The sequence below is a fragment of the Lagopus muta genome, chromosome 17 (genome assembly GCF_023343835.1).
Source record: "Lagopus muta isolate bLagMut1 chromosome 17, bLagMut1 primary, whole genome shotgun sequence".
NCBI lineage: Eukaryota > Metazoa > Chordata > Aves > Galliformes > Phasianidae > Lagopus > Lagopus muta.
The window spans coordinates 5,751,551-5,764,370 of record NC_064449.1 but is presented as its reverse complement, the minus strand read 5'-3'; the positions used below and the strand labels follow the sequence as shown (position 1 = coordinate 5,764,370).

Below are 12,820 nucleotides of genomic sequence, written 5' to 3'. Positions count from 1 at the left end.
CCAGGGAAAGCAGCACGGCCATGGGGGGCACGCCGGCATCAGCGGCTCTGCGGGAGAAAGCACTTCAGTGGAGGAGAGCTGCGCCTCAGTGCGAGGGGGAACGCCGCTTAGTGTGAGGGACACAGCTCTTCCTCAAGCTGAGGGGGAATAAGGAGATCCCCCCCCGAGTCTGAGCGCAGCCCTTCTCGGGGCGGGGCCGGGACTCGAACCCGCGTGCTCCCCACCCACGGCCGGCGCCGCGCCCGGACCACCGGGTGCAGGTGGAATGGGGGCGGGGCGTCCCGCGAGCAATCGCCCAATGAGGAGGGAGAAGCGAAGCCCCGCCCATCCCGGCGGCTCCGCGCGGTCGCCGTAGCAACAGCGGCGCTTCCCGCGGGGCCGGGTCGGGCTGCGCGCGCCGCGGTACTGACGCCGGGCGGGGGAACGGGACGAGACGGAACGCGACGGGACGCGACGGGGCCGGACGGGCGCGGCCCTCCCCCGCCTCCCGCCCCGCCCCGCCGGGCACTCCCGCCGCTCCGAGCAGCCCCCTCGGGCAGAGCGGCGCGGGGGGCGGCTCCGCCCCGCTCCGCCCCGTCCCCGCCCCCGGCTGGGTGGGGGTGTCCGGCCGTGCCCGGGTGTCCGCCGGGCGGGCCGTGCGTGGGCCGAGCCTCGTTCAGATTCGGTTGGCAACTTTCCCGCGGCGGACCGGAGCCGGGTGAGTGCGGGCCGGGGGTTACGGGCGGCGGGGGAGGGGGCGGCTCGGGGCTTTGCTCTGCCCGCGGGGTCGCACGGCGCAATGCTGCTTTATCCCATTATGTGGCAAATGGTGGGCGATTCTCCTGGCGGGCGGAAGAGGTAAAGTGTGTTTCCAGGGTAACCGTGGGGTTGTTCGGCTGTTCGGCCTTAGGGAGTGCCGGCGGTGTTTCCTCCTCGTTGGAAGGCGTTGCGGCTCTCGGTTGTAGCAGCGGCACACAATTTTGTTGTGGTTTGGTGACATTGTAGGGCGTGGTAGGGAAACGGGCAGCGTGCGGCGGCAATGCTGATGGAGTTGGCAGGCGGCTTCAGCCGGGGATCCAAAAAAGCTTTCAAGAATGTCTAAACTTTTTTTCCTCACCATCTTCTGTAGGGTTTTCCTCACTGCGTCTGGTGGTTTTTCGTGTAAAAATAGCCAAGAGGATGCATTAGCAAGTAGATCTACTGAGTCCTTCTGCTTTAGAGCCATTAAGGAGGCTGGCAGCTGCTTAAATTGATGCAGCCCACGGTTCACCTGTGATGGTTGCGTGGTTTGTTGGGGATTCACCTGTCAGCCTCAGTATTTTCCCTTTCAGACCGTTCTCCACGCTGGTTCCCAGTGTGAGGTTGGAATTCCTGTGTGGCCAAAGCACTCTGATGGTTCCTACCTGGTATCAGTGTGCTGGGGGAGCTCTGAGGTCTGATAATTAAGCACTCGGTTCCCTTTGTCCGTTGCTGTATTGCAAGCTGTGGGGAACAACAACATTCCCTTTCCTTTCTTCTTTTCCATGCCGTTTCCAGCCATGTACAACATTGTGCCTCTGGATGTGACCCTGCTGTGTCTGAAGGCTGCCAGCAGCAAGGAGCATGGTGTTCCTGAGCAGTCCCATAGGGTGCAGCAGCTATGTGCCATGGGTTCTGGGTGCAGGGATGTTGGCACACACACAGTTGTGCCAGGCTCTGCTCGGTCGCTGCTTGTGTCCCTGGCTCTCTTTGCAGCTGACCTTGGCACCTCCCTTCCTTTTCAAACGCGGTTGGTGACTGCAGAGTAAAAAATGAGCTTTCTCCATGGTGAGAATGCGTTGCTGTGCGCTGCCTCGTCCTCTTCTCAGGATCGGTCTGTGCTGGAGCTGTGCTCACAGGGCTCTCTCTCCTGGCAGCTTTTCCCATTGCCATCAGAATGAAGCTGGTGCAGCTGTTTCCCTGCTGCCCATGAGTTCTCTGGAGCAGTAAGGGAGCGTCCCATCGGTGCTCTGAAGCTGCTAGCTGCCTTACTTGCTGGCCTGGGGATGTGTCCTTTGGCAATGGCTTTGTCACGCTGCGTGGATTTATATAGCCCTGCCTAGCAGAAGGGGTGCATGTGCACATGAATGACTAAACGCAGGATTTAAGTGTTCGACTTCCATGCAGTGCTGCTGTCCTTTCCGTGTTTCCAAGCTATTGCTTTCTATCGGACGTTTTCCTGCAGGAGGATGTGAATAACACTGGTTGGAAGTCTCTTTCACTTTTGTAGCTTGGTGCACTTCCGAGATGCTGTTGGTAGGGAAATTCTCAGAGTCTTCCCACAGTATTTCTTAACACAGGTGCTGTGTTCTGAGGCTTTTTGATTCCTAGCAGCAAGCAGCTTTTGGGAGGAAAACTCTGTGTCTATTTGGTGCTTGGAGGCGACGTTCCGGAGCAGCTCGCCTTGTGTGCTGTGGGCTGTTTGCAAAAGCTGGGCTGCAGTGAGCTGCTCTGTCCTGCAAGCCTGGGCATGAGGCTTGCAGCGATGCCATGAGCACAGCCCGTATCACTTCTCCACTTGATGCACGAGGGGTGACGAGAACTTAGGGTGTTGCAATCTTTTAGTTGTGTTTCTTGTTGTTTTTTTTTTTGGTTTGTTTTTTACATAGGAATCATCCAAAGACATCCTATAGGAAAAGCCACGATCTGCTTGCTTTTGTATCAGTGTCTCTCGAAGCGAGGGCTCCCTGTGCTGGAGGAGCACATGGGGGCAGTGCGGGTGTTCCCGCAGGAGCAAACTTCAGCCTTTGGAACGCACTTGGGTTTAATGGCTCTGACAGCATCGCTGGGAGCAGCCCTTGCTGAACCCTGGGTGCACCTGTGCCCTGTGCAGCGCCGTGCGTGGGCTCGCTGTGCTTCCTGCTGCTCTGCTCGGGGCTGAGGGATGCTGTAAAAAGCAGCTGAATTCCTTTTTATGTTCTTCATCCCCGTGCTAGGTGTGTGCGCATTGGCTCTGGGGGAAATCTGGGCTCCTGAAAGCCAATTACAGAGCTGCTCATTAGAACCTCTTATCAGCATTAACTGCCCCAACTTTCCATTCTGAGCTAGCATAAAGCTGTGGCGTGCCTGGAAGGAGATAAATGTTGGACTTGCAACAGTGTGAGCACTGAAAGCTTCTTGCTCTTGTAATGATTATGAGTCAGGATGATCGTTAGCTTGCTGCAACAAGTAGAAAAGATAACCAAACCTGCAGCAATTGGATTATCTGCCTGGTTTTCACTGAGAAGGGGAAAAAAAAAATGACATGGGTGCGCTCCAGAAGTTTCCCTAAGCAGGGAGGGTACAGAGCATGCTTTCCTTAAGCAGGTCGTGCAGCGGGCAGGCAGCTCGAGCTTTGTGCGGCTCCTAATTGTCTGGGTGCAGAGAATTAGTGTAAGGCTCAGCGTGGGGCGGTGGGAGATGAGTGCGTTCCCAGGCAGAGCAGCCCTGGGCTCGGGGCAGCGCCGCAGCTCTGACCCACTTAGCAGCGCTCCTCAAAGCGGCCACGCGATGCTGCAGGCAGCTCGGGTGCAGCAGAAGGGGAGGAAAAGAAAGCAGCTCTGTTGGGTTCAGGCTCAGATGCTTTGGTTTGGTGTGTTGTTGACTTGTGTGAAAGCATAGAGTGCGTGGATGTGCTTTGCTGATGCAAACCGAGATGTTGCTGTAGACATCAGCCCCGTGTTTATGTTTTCATAGCGGCTGTTTTCTGCTCCCGGTACGAAGCACACGCGCTTTGCTTTTCCTCCTGCTGTAGGAATAGGGAGGTCTTTCTGTGACGCCGATTAGAATTTGAAAGAGGCACACAGGGATTGAGGTCTGTCCGTCTTCCTCTCTTCCAGCGAGCTCAGGCTGCAGCTTGGATTCACGCCTGGCTGCCGTGCAGGCAGGGTTCATGCAGTCCCTCTCGGTAGGAGCGAGCTGTGCCAGCACCCAAGAGGGTGTTTGTGTGCTGCTCAGCCATACAAGGCTTTCGATGGACAAAGCTGCCTCATCCGGAACGAAAGCATTTCAGCCCAGTAAAGCCACGATACGTTTGAAACAGAGTTGGAATTTTTGGCCGCAGTAATCGCGTTTGATTTTCAGGAGAACAGTCGGAGCTCTTCTCTGAGCAGAACGAGCACAGATGCCTTTCTGAGACGGGCATTCCTCTGAAGTTGTGCAGTTCAGCTGGTTTCTTCCTTTATTTGGCGGCCTGGCAAGCAATGTTGTTTTTGTTTGTTGTCAGGCAGTGCTCTGACTGTAACAGCGCTTGTAAATGTGGGCTATTAGTGTGATTTGCACTCAGAATATTTAAAGCAGTCTAATGGTTACCTATGTATCACCCTGTTCTCACAGTACAAGTACACAAATCACAGAATCACAAAGGCTGAAAAGGACCTCTAAGGTCACCCAGTCTGACCATCAGTGTTGCCTGCTAGTCGTGTCCCAAAGTCCTACAGCCACCCTTGCCTTCAACACCCCCAGGGACAGTGACCCCACCACCCGATGGGCACAGAGATTTCCTTTTTCCATGTTGTATTCCATCCTGCAATCACAGCAGCATTTAAGAAAATAGATGCCTTGGCTTAAGCGATGAATCCAAAGCGTTTCTAAAACATGTTTGAGCGGATCTATCCTGTAATTCCTACTAGGCAACTTGCAGTTTACATTCCTCACAAAAGGCATTTTTTTTTTGCTGTAAGAGATGACTTCTCACTCAACTGGACGGGCTGATGGATGTTTTCTTGTCTTCACCCGTAGCTGTGCTTGACTCACCCATTGGAAAGACTCGTCTGTAGCTACAGGTCAGCATTTAGCGAAGGTCAGGGAGGCCAGTTTCTGCATGGTGAGCATTATGCTAATTCGGCTGTTAAACATATTGGAATTGTGCTTCCTTTTGCTTCTGCAGCGCTTGCAGATTCCATCGGAGCCTCTGCTCGGCGCTTGGAGTGCTGAGGGTTGGTCTGGGCTGGGAGAAGCGTCCTTGTAACCACGCAGCTGCCGGTCTTGGTTCATCCCCATCTAGTCTGGTGTTGGTGCCGTGCTTACGTGTGAAGAGGAGCTGAGGGAGGCTGAAGCCCAGCATAACATGGAATATGCATTTTTTCTTCCTGGAAGACGCTTTTAATTGAGGTAAAAGGCTGGGATAGCTGTAATGATTCAATCCACTGAGCGAGACATGCGGGGATGTGGATGGAAGCAGATGTGTAACTCAGGTCCAGCTGCTGACCATCTCTTACAAACAGTATGGAGCCTTTTCTCTTTTATTTAGTCTTCAGTCGTAGGGAGGGGGATGGATGTTGTTTCCTAACCAACTTGTTTACTGCCTTTTAGAGATTATTTGTGGTGTGTTAAAACATACGCAGCACGTCTCTAATGTGGTGAATGTGGGTAATGTTGAATTTGTTGGTACTGGACTGTTTCACATGAGGTGAAACACAGTTGATTTTGAATCCTTTTTTTTGTATGGTAGATACATGGTTGATGGGGATGATTTGTGTGCAAGCCTGGCTCTGTAAGGAGCAAGTTGCTATGTTTTCAACTTCTCTCCAAAGTTTTCTGCTCAGCTCCACTCTTGGTGTTGGAGATGTAACAGCTTTAATTCCAGGCTGGTGGACATTCAGAATGTTGCCTTTATTGATGCTGAAAATGGTTACTCTAAGGTTAAAAAAAAAAAAAAAAAAAAGCCATTTCTTCTGTTCAGCTTGGCTCTAGAAATGGTTGCACTTTTATCTGTGTTTCGTCCCTCCTAATAACAAATTGCTCCTGCTTAGAGCCCCTTCATTCTGGATTTTGCTTGCTGCTGTAAAACCTTTATAAAGCTTGACCATCACCTGCTGCTGGTGTTGGCTCCTTGAAGTGCTGAGATAACTCCCACGTGGAACCTCACATCTCAGCATCCTGATAATTGCACTGGTTCCACCAGGTCTCAGTGCTGATAGAGCATGGAACAGTCTGTGAGTGTGGCAGGGGCACCAGCAGCCAGTGTTCTGAGAACATCTTCACCACTGCAGACTAAGTTGGACGCTGGGCAGTTTTGGGCAGGTAGGCCAGGTCCTCCCATCCTGTCTAACTGCTTTCTGTTGGCTCTGGTTGTCTGTAGGTTTGGCTGGGAAGTCCCTGGCATTTTCTCCCTCTCCATCACCTCCATGTTCTCAGTGCTGCCACGTCAGCGTAGTGTTGTTGGCTCTGCTGCTCTTTTTTTTCCCTCTCCACTCCAAATTGTTAAGAGTTTATGTGTCTGAGCTGTTGACTTTCAGTTCGTGGGTTATTTTTCTCTCTGTGTTTTCTTGAGCATATAAGGAGATGGAGGGGATTGCTGTAGTCATAGAGCTTCTAGATAGCATGTTGGCTGGTAATTCATTGCAGGCCTCAATTTTCCATGTAATGGCATGTTTCTGAGGAACAATGCTCTCTAATGATGAGGTATTGTTATTGCTCGCTTAGAATGGGTACAGCTGTGTTACAGTTTTGTTATCTTTAAGACAGGAATTCCTACTATGGTCAGAAAGAAAGCTGGAAGCCATTCCTTAGTTATGGGTGCCCCATCCCTGGAGGTGACCAAGGCCATGGGTGGGCCCTGGGCAGCCAGAGCTGGGGGGCAGCCAGCCCATGGCAGGGCTTGGAACTGGGGGATCTTCATGGATCCCTCCAACCAAAGCTGTATAATTGGTGTTAGAGGAGGACAGCCCAATAGTGAGGCCCGTGCTGGTGTGGTGCAGCTCCTCCTGCAGTGATGCTTGGGATGAGTATTTGGGGTTGAATACAGAGCCCTGTTGACCAGGCTTGGTGACGTGCTCATGTCATGAGTAACAAAAATATCCAAAGGGTGGAATGGTGGAGTGAATGGAGAAATTGCTACTGGGCAACTGAAGGAGGATGCGTTGTTAGAAGCAAAACGTGGAGCTGCTGAGCACAGCGTGTGGTTGCAGGAAAACAAATGGGGAATCAGCGAGTGAAGACGTGGGGTGGTTGAGCTGTAAGAGCTGAAGCAGGCCATAATGTTCCAAACAAAAACACGTAACGACAAACGGCTCTTGTTAGATGGAAGCTGGGAAGCAGCATGACCTGTTACAGCGCCTCGGTGTGTTCCATGCAGCAGGACTCTTTCTGCTGGTGGTGGCTCAGCTTCAGAGCTCATCCTTGCAGACGGGCAGGTGTAAAACTGTGTGTAGGTCTGTTGACAGAAGCAATCTGGCAGCTCAGACCTCAAATGCAGATGTCAGTTGCCCACTTTTTCCCTTCGTCCTCTGTTTTTATGGCTTAGGTTTTCTTCAGATGGTTAAAAATGACCTCTGAGGTGGCACAAGACCACTAGCTTTGGGTTTTCTTAGTGTTAAACGCTGGATGAAATTACTTTGTGCTTTCTCCCTATGCTAATACCTTAATCTCTTTCTCAGCCATCAGATGAACATACAAAAATGGGCAGCATTTATAAATGAGTGCTGGGAGCTCCGACTTGGTCGTCCTTTCTGAAGGTGGTTTGCAGGGCAGGGTCACAAATGCATTTTCCAGCGCTGGCAATCCTGTTACAATTTGAAGAGGAAGATCAGAGGATTACGGGCTTTGTCCTCCCCTGCAGTCTCTGACACAGAAGCACCTGCCCTGCGGAGGCCAGCAGGAAATGGCTCTTTGCACCACGCTATTTCTGTGGGATGGTGACCTTTGGAGGCTCTGTCTATGAAACGATCCCTTCCTTCTGCTTCCTCCCTGGGCACAGTGTGGTTCTTCCCAGTGGGGGTGGTCTCCGAGCTCCTGTTACTGTCCGAACTCAGCCTTGAGGGTGGCATCCTGTGCTGGGGCAGGATGAGAACCGGCCCTCGTTCAGTCCAGGGGATGTACATCAATTAGCCTGGGGTTAATTTCATTGCGATTCAGAGCGTGGTATGAGAACAAAAGAGAGATGTATCCGGGGGATTAACCTCCTTCCATTCGAGTCTGTGCAACGTTTATTTTAAACGTGACAAAGTGTGAAGTTAAGCTTCATGCACAAAGAGATTGTTGTTCCTGCAAATTAATATATAACTTCCTCCTGAATAATAATGATTCCAAACAGGTTGGAGGAGAAGTGCCAGCTCGCCAAGTTAACTCTTCATGCTCTGTGTGCCAGGGGTGTAACCTCTTCTGCATTTGGGAGCTGTGGGTAGAATGGTGCTTGACCCGAACCAACCAACTGTGCTCCTGTAAGTGCTTTGCTTTGTCTTTTTTTTTTTTCTTTTTCCTTGAGTTCCACAGACAAACTTTCTTGCTTGTAGCAAGACCCGATCATTAGTGTTTCATCTGGTATGCAGCACAAGTGCTTCTGGAACGTCTGGACTGCATATTGTGCTGGGGAAGTCATTTGCAGGCGTTGGTTGTGGGCAAAATGCATTTCCGAGGATGAAGCCTACAGGAACATTAGCAGGAGTTGAAGCTGACCGCAAAAACAAATGTTTGATGACACGAGCAAACAGAGCAGAGCTTTCTGAGACCTGCTGGGAGCGCCGACCTTCTGCATGAGCACGCTTGTAGCCTGACTTCAGCCATACTAGTAATTCACGTTGTTCCTGCTGGATGTCATCCAGCGTTGGCAGAAATCGAGGTTCTGTTTTTGTTCTCTGTTTCAACTGCTGAAAGAATTGAGGTTTCTGAAAATACCCACCCACTAACAAGGCAGGTGGAGTCTCTCCCGCGGCGCGCTCGCTGGGAATGGGGGTGACTCACTCGGAAGGGTATCAAAAACTCCTGATTCACTGCAATTTCACAGCGTTTCTCCTTTGGGTAAGGTTCGTTCTGGCTGGCTCTGGTGAGACTCATCGCAAGTGAGGACCTCTGTGAAGCTCAGGAGCGAAGAGTTTGCGATGAGATGGGTGAGGAGGATGAAATGAGGGAAGGATGGGGCGGAGAGGTGGTGGTGTGGGTCAGAGGAATTGCTGAGCGTGCTCCTGGTGGGGCTGCCATAGGGAGAGCCAGCTGGCAAGGGTGCAGCGAGTGGGAGGGACCTGGTCAGGACCCTGCTTTGCACAGAGTTGATCTTAACAGTGGAGTTGTTGTTAAACCACGCTGGAGTGGGGTGCCAGGAACATCGCTGCTCGCTGCCGGCGGTGCTGCTTGTTGTGGATAGATCCTGTCTGATCACTTTTTAGATGTGACACAAACAACATTACAGAGATCACGTAGGACTGACAGCCGTGGAAGAGTTTGAATTAATTTGAATTAATTTTTTTTACGCAGGTTATCCCCTCATTACGTACAGGGGCATTTTCCTATTGAATCCTACTGTAAAGTTGTGTTTTCGTGATAGTCCCACCAACTGATCGTCCTGCTACGTCAAGGAAGTCCTCTCGGATTAATATTGCCCATTACACAGACATGCCATTGTATTTAGCAGCAAATTTATGATTTGATTAGACATGTAATTACGGAAGTTATGAGCTTGTAGCACTGGGTGACTCGTACCTGTTTAACTACCTTGCCTAACACGGGTTAGGGCATTAAATTATTGACATGATATATACTAAAATACCAGGTGTTGGGTTGCCCCTCCAGCACTGGGATGCCAGCACATAATCAAAAAGATGGAAAATATTTCTGTTCTTTAGTGCATGTCTGGATCTCAGTGGAGCTTTAACTGATGATAGTTATGCAATTGCACTGGCAATAGCAATTAGAGATTTACAAGTGCTTGTAAATGCTGCTATTTATAGGCTGACTCTTTGTTGAACAGAACACTAACCTTTCTCTGCAACGGGAGAAAATGTCAGGGCAGAGCAGTTCACCCTTGGGATAGGGCTGGACTTCGATTTCCCAAAGAACAGTACTTTGACCTTTGATGAACTAAAAGCTTCAACCACGTTTGCACACGGGGAATGGGGATCTTGCAGTCCTTGGAAGGGTTTGCATTAAAGATGTTTGGGACTTTGCAGGTCGTGTCTGTCTGGTGAGATGTGGAGCACTTATTTTTAGATTTCTACCAGGAAACTTTCATTACTGGCAGCAGAGCAAGCACTGTGTTCTCTTGAAGCTCTTGCCATGCCTTGTATTTCCTGACTGTGCTGCAGAAAGCCTCATGCTCTTGGTGGGACACACGCATGCGGTTAAGCCAATCTTTGTTCATACGTGCATGATAAGTGATGGGATTAAATAATTAGCAGGGCAGATCCTATCAGCGGCTCTGAGCATTGCAGGAGGCAGCAGACTGCTTAAGAAGGGTTGCCGTAGGCTTTGATTCCAATGCATAACTGGTAGGCGGGGGGAAGAAAAAGTAACTTTTTTAAGACCGGGGCACTTGGTTAATGGGAAAACTTGTCATAGAAGCAGTGAAATAAATCCAGCACTGCTCTGTGTCTCTGCAGTGGATGGAGGTGGTTGTTGGTAGCTGCTGTGCTTTGCTATACCAACACAGAGCTGCCCAATGGATGAACACACTGATGGCATTGCAGGGTGCTCGGGAGCTGCTGCCTCTCCGCTGTACAAATCTCTGTACCATTTAAAGCATGCGAGCAAGGAAGTTGGCTATAATCACGTGATTCGTGGTGGAAAAATTATCTGCAGGCTGCTGCTCCTGTTGTCCTAATAGGCTTATGGGACTTAGTGCTGATGTAAGTAAGAGCGGTGCGCCGGTGGGCACGGCGGGGCAGGCAGCTGCGTGGAGCCCTTCCCTCCCCAACATGGCCAAAATGACGCCCTGCAGTGAGTAATCCGCTTTGGTTTCTGCTATGCAACATCAGCGTGCTTGGGGAGGATAGATCGCTTAATTGAAACAAAATGAAATGAAGGCAGCGCCTCGGGATGGGGAGGATTGAAGGCGGTTCGAGCGCAGACAGGGCTCCGATGTTGGCAGCGTCCCATAGTGGGTCGGCAGGGCAGGAAGGTCCTGTGTACCCACAGGTGGGCTGAAGCTGAGGAAGGGGAGTGAGGGAAGAGGCTGCTGCTGGGTGCTGAAGGCAGGAGGAGCATTGCAGGACACCAGCACCATCGGTACGTGTGGGCACACGGTGGCACTGGGACACAGGTTGTGCAGGATGTGGTGCCAGTGGGCTGAGGTGCTTCTTTCCCCCATCTATCCATGCACCGGGTGAGCTTTAAGAGTCCCTTCTGACTCAGTCCTGTGATTCTAATATTTTGCTCTTCTTTCCATTTTGGGGGTCATGTTTCTCTTGTAGGATAGCTGAGTTATCCGAATTTAAAACCTGGAAATGGACTTCATGTAGATCATGTAGGAAAAATGAGTTTTCAGCTCGGAAGCTGAGTGCAGCGCAGTGTAACAAAGCAGTGAGCGTAAGGAGAATGGGTAAATGGTGCTTTAGGAATGTTGGCTGGGGAAAGCGAGCTGAGTGCTGCGAGCAAGGATTATGTCCTGCATTATATACCACCGCCTTGCGTTCCACTGCGGATCAGCTGTGATTCCGTTTAAGAAGCTCTGTGCTCCTTGCTTCTTTTCTGGAGAGAAAGCTCTGATGCTTGAGTACGGGAAGGCATCAGTGGATGGATGCCCCATCCCTGCATGCAGCCACAGTCAGGGATGGGGCTGTGAGCGCTGCTGGAGCTGTGGGCATCCCTGTGCACTGTGGGCAGTGGGAGCAGACGGCCTGTGGAGCTCCCTTCTGACTCCCGTGGTTCTATGAATCTTGATGTCTTGCTACTGCTAGCATTGCCCTTGCTTCAGCAGTGTTCCTCTTCTGCTTTTAGGGCATAGCTGCTCTTCACAAAGCCTTTCATCCTAGGAATGTGAGAGCATTTTAATCGGATTTTGATGGCGTTTCTTAGAATAAGGAGAGGGAGAGGAAGGAAGATTTCATGAGGATCTGTGAGATCGTGGAAGGAACAGATTGATGCCGATAAGCTGATTGGGTCCAGGACTATTTTGGAAAGAAGAAACCACAGACTGGAGGGGTTTGGGGTGAGCAGCTGGGGCAGAAGTTTGAGTGCATTGGCAGGGGAAGGGGCCTGGCAAAAGGTGAGCCTGAGGGGGGGCGGCTGCTGCTGGTTTTCCCTCATCTGTGCAGCAAGAATGTGATTAAAGGCAGAGCTAATCTGCCTTTATGGGGAGATGTTGGAAAAACTGCTTTGTCACGGTAGAAGCCGTGTTTAGGTGGAAAATGGGCCATTTGAAGGTCAGCCTGCAGGTAGGCCTTCCCACAAGGTTGTCGCAGGAAGGAGATTTACAATAGAAAGTAAATTACAGTAATTGAGATTACAGTAACACAGAGCTCAGTGTTTAACCAGTGATGGACAACACTTGAATTTGCAGACAGCACTCATTGAAATGTGGATTTAACTGTGTTTGCATTTAATAGCTGTTGTGCTGACCGAGTTATTTACCCTTCACAGTTGCAGGTGGTTCAGGTGGTAATTTTTTGTTGATTTTACAGTAACTGATAAGTACACATTCTCTTATTCCACACAGTTAGATCCAGTGCCTTTGTTTCAGAGCAGGTGCCAGCATTTTGCCTTGGAATACTCAGGATTTTTGTCTCCAGTGGTATTACCCATGTAGATCTGATTGTGTGCCAGGCCAGACTCTGAACGTTCTCTGATTTGCAGGAGAGGTCTGATCCACGCTGCTGAAGTGATCCCTTCCTCTGGTTCTTAGTGTGATCTTGGCAAACTCCACTCTTCACTATGAGAAGTGAGTGGGCTCGGATCCATCAGCTGCAGCAGAACATGCACGTCACGGTGAGTAGCAGCAAAGCTTTTGGAAATGCATGGGATATGTGTTTGTTTCTGTTCAGCTGCAGGTTGTAACTGATAAATAACAATTTCAGTCACACTGACCTCCCTATTTTTGGTAGAGTGAAAGAATATACTTGCCAGCTATGTGTATAGTGAAAAGGAGTGAAGTTTGTACATCCATGTGGGGAAGCCTGCTTTAGAAAGAAATTAT

At 50.6% G+C, this 12,820-nt stretch overlaps 1 protein-coding gene across 3 annotated transcripts in view; it reads left to right on the top strand.

Annotated features, from left to right (window-relative positions):
• The first annotated feature begins 565 nt into the window (after positions 1-565).
• The window catches only part of KIAA1671 (KIAA1671 ortholog), a 46,813-nt gene continuing 34,558 nt past the window's right edge, over positions 566-12,820 (top strand). Inside the window, exons 1-4 of one of the 3 annotated variants that reach the window (XM_048964122.1) lie at positions 572-697; positions 4,717-4,760; positions 4,865-5,088; positions 12,481-12,612. The gene's annotated coding sequence lies outside the window, so the exon portion shown is untranslated. Of the gene's footprint in view, positions 698-4,716; positions 4,761-4,864; positions 5,089-12,480; positions 12,613-12,820 lie in introns of all 3 variants that reach the window. The other 2 variants (XM_048964123.1, XM_048964121.1) reach the window with 2 other exon arrangements.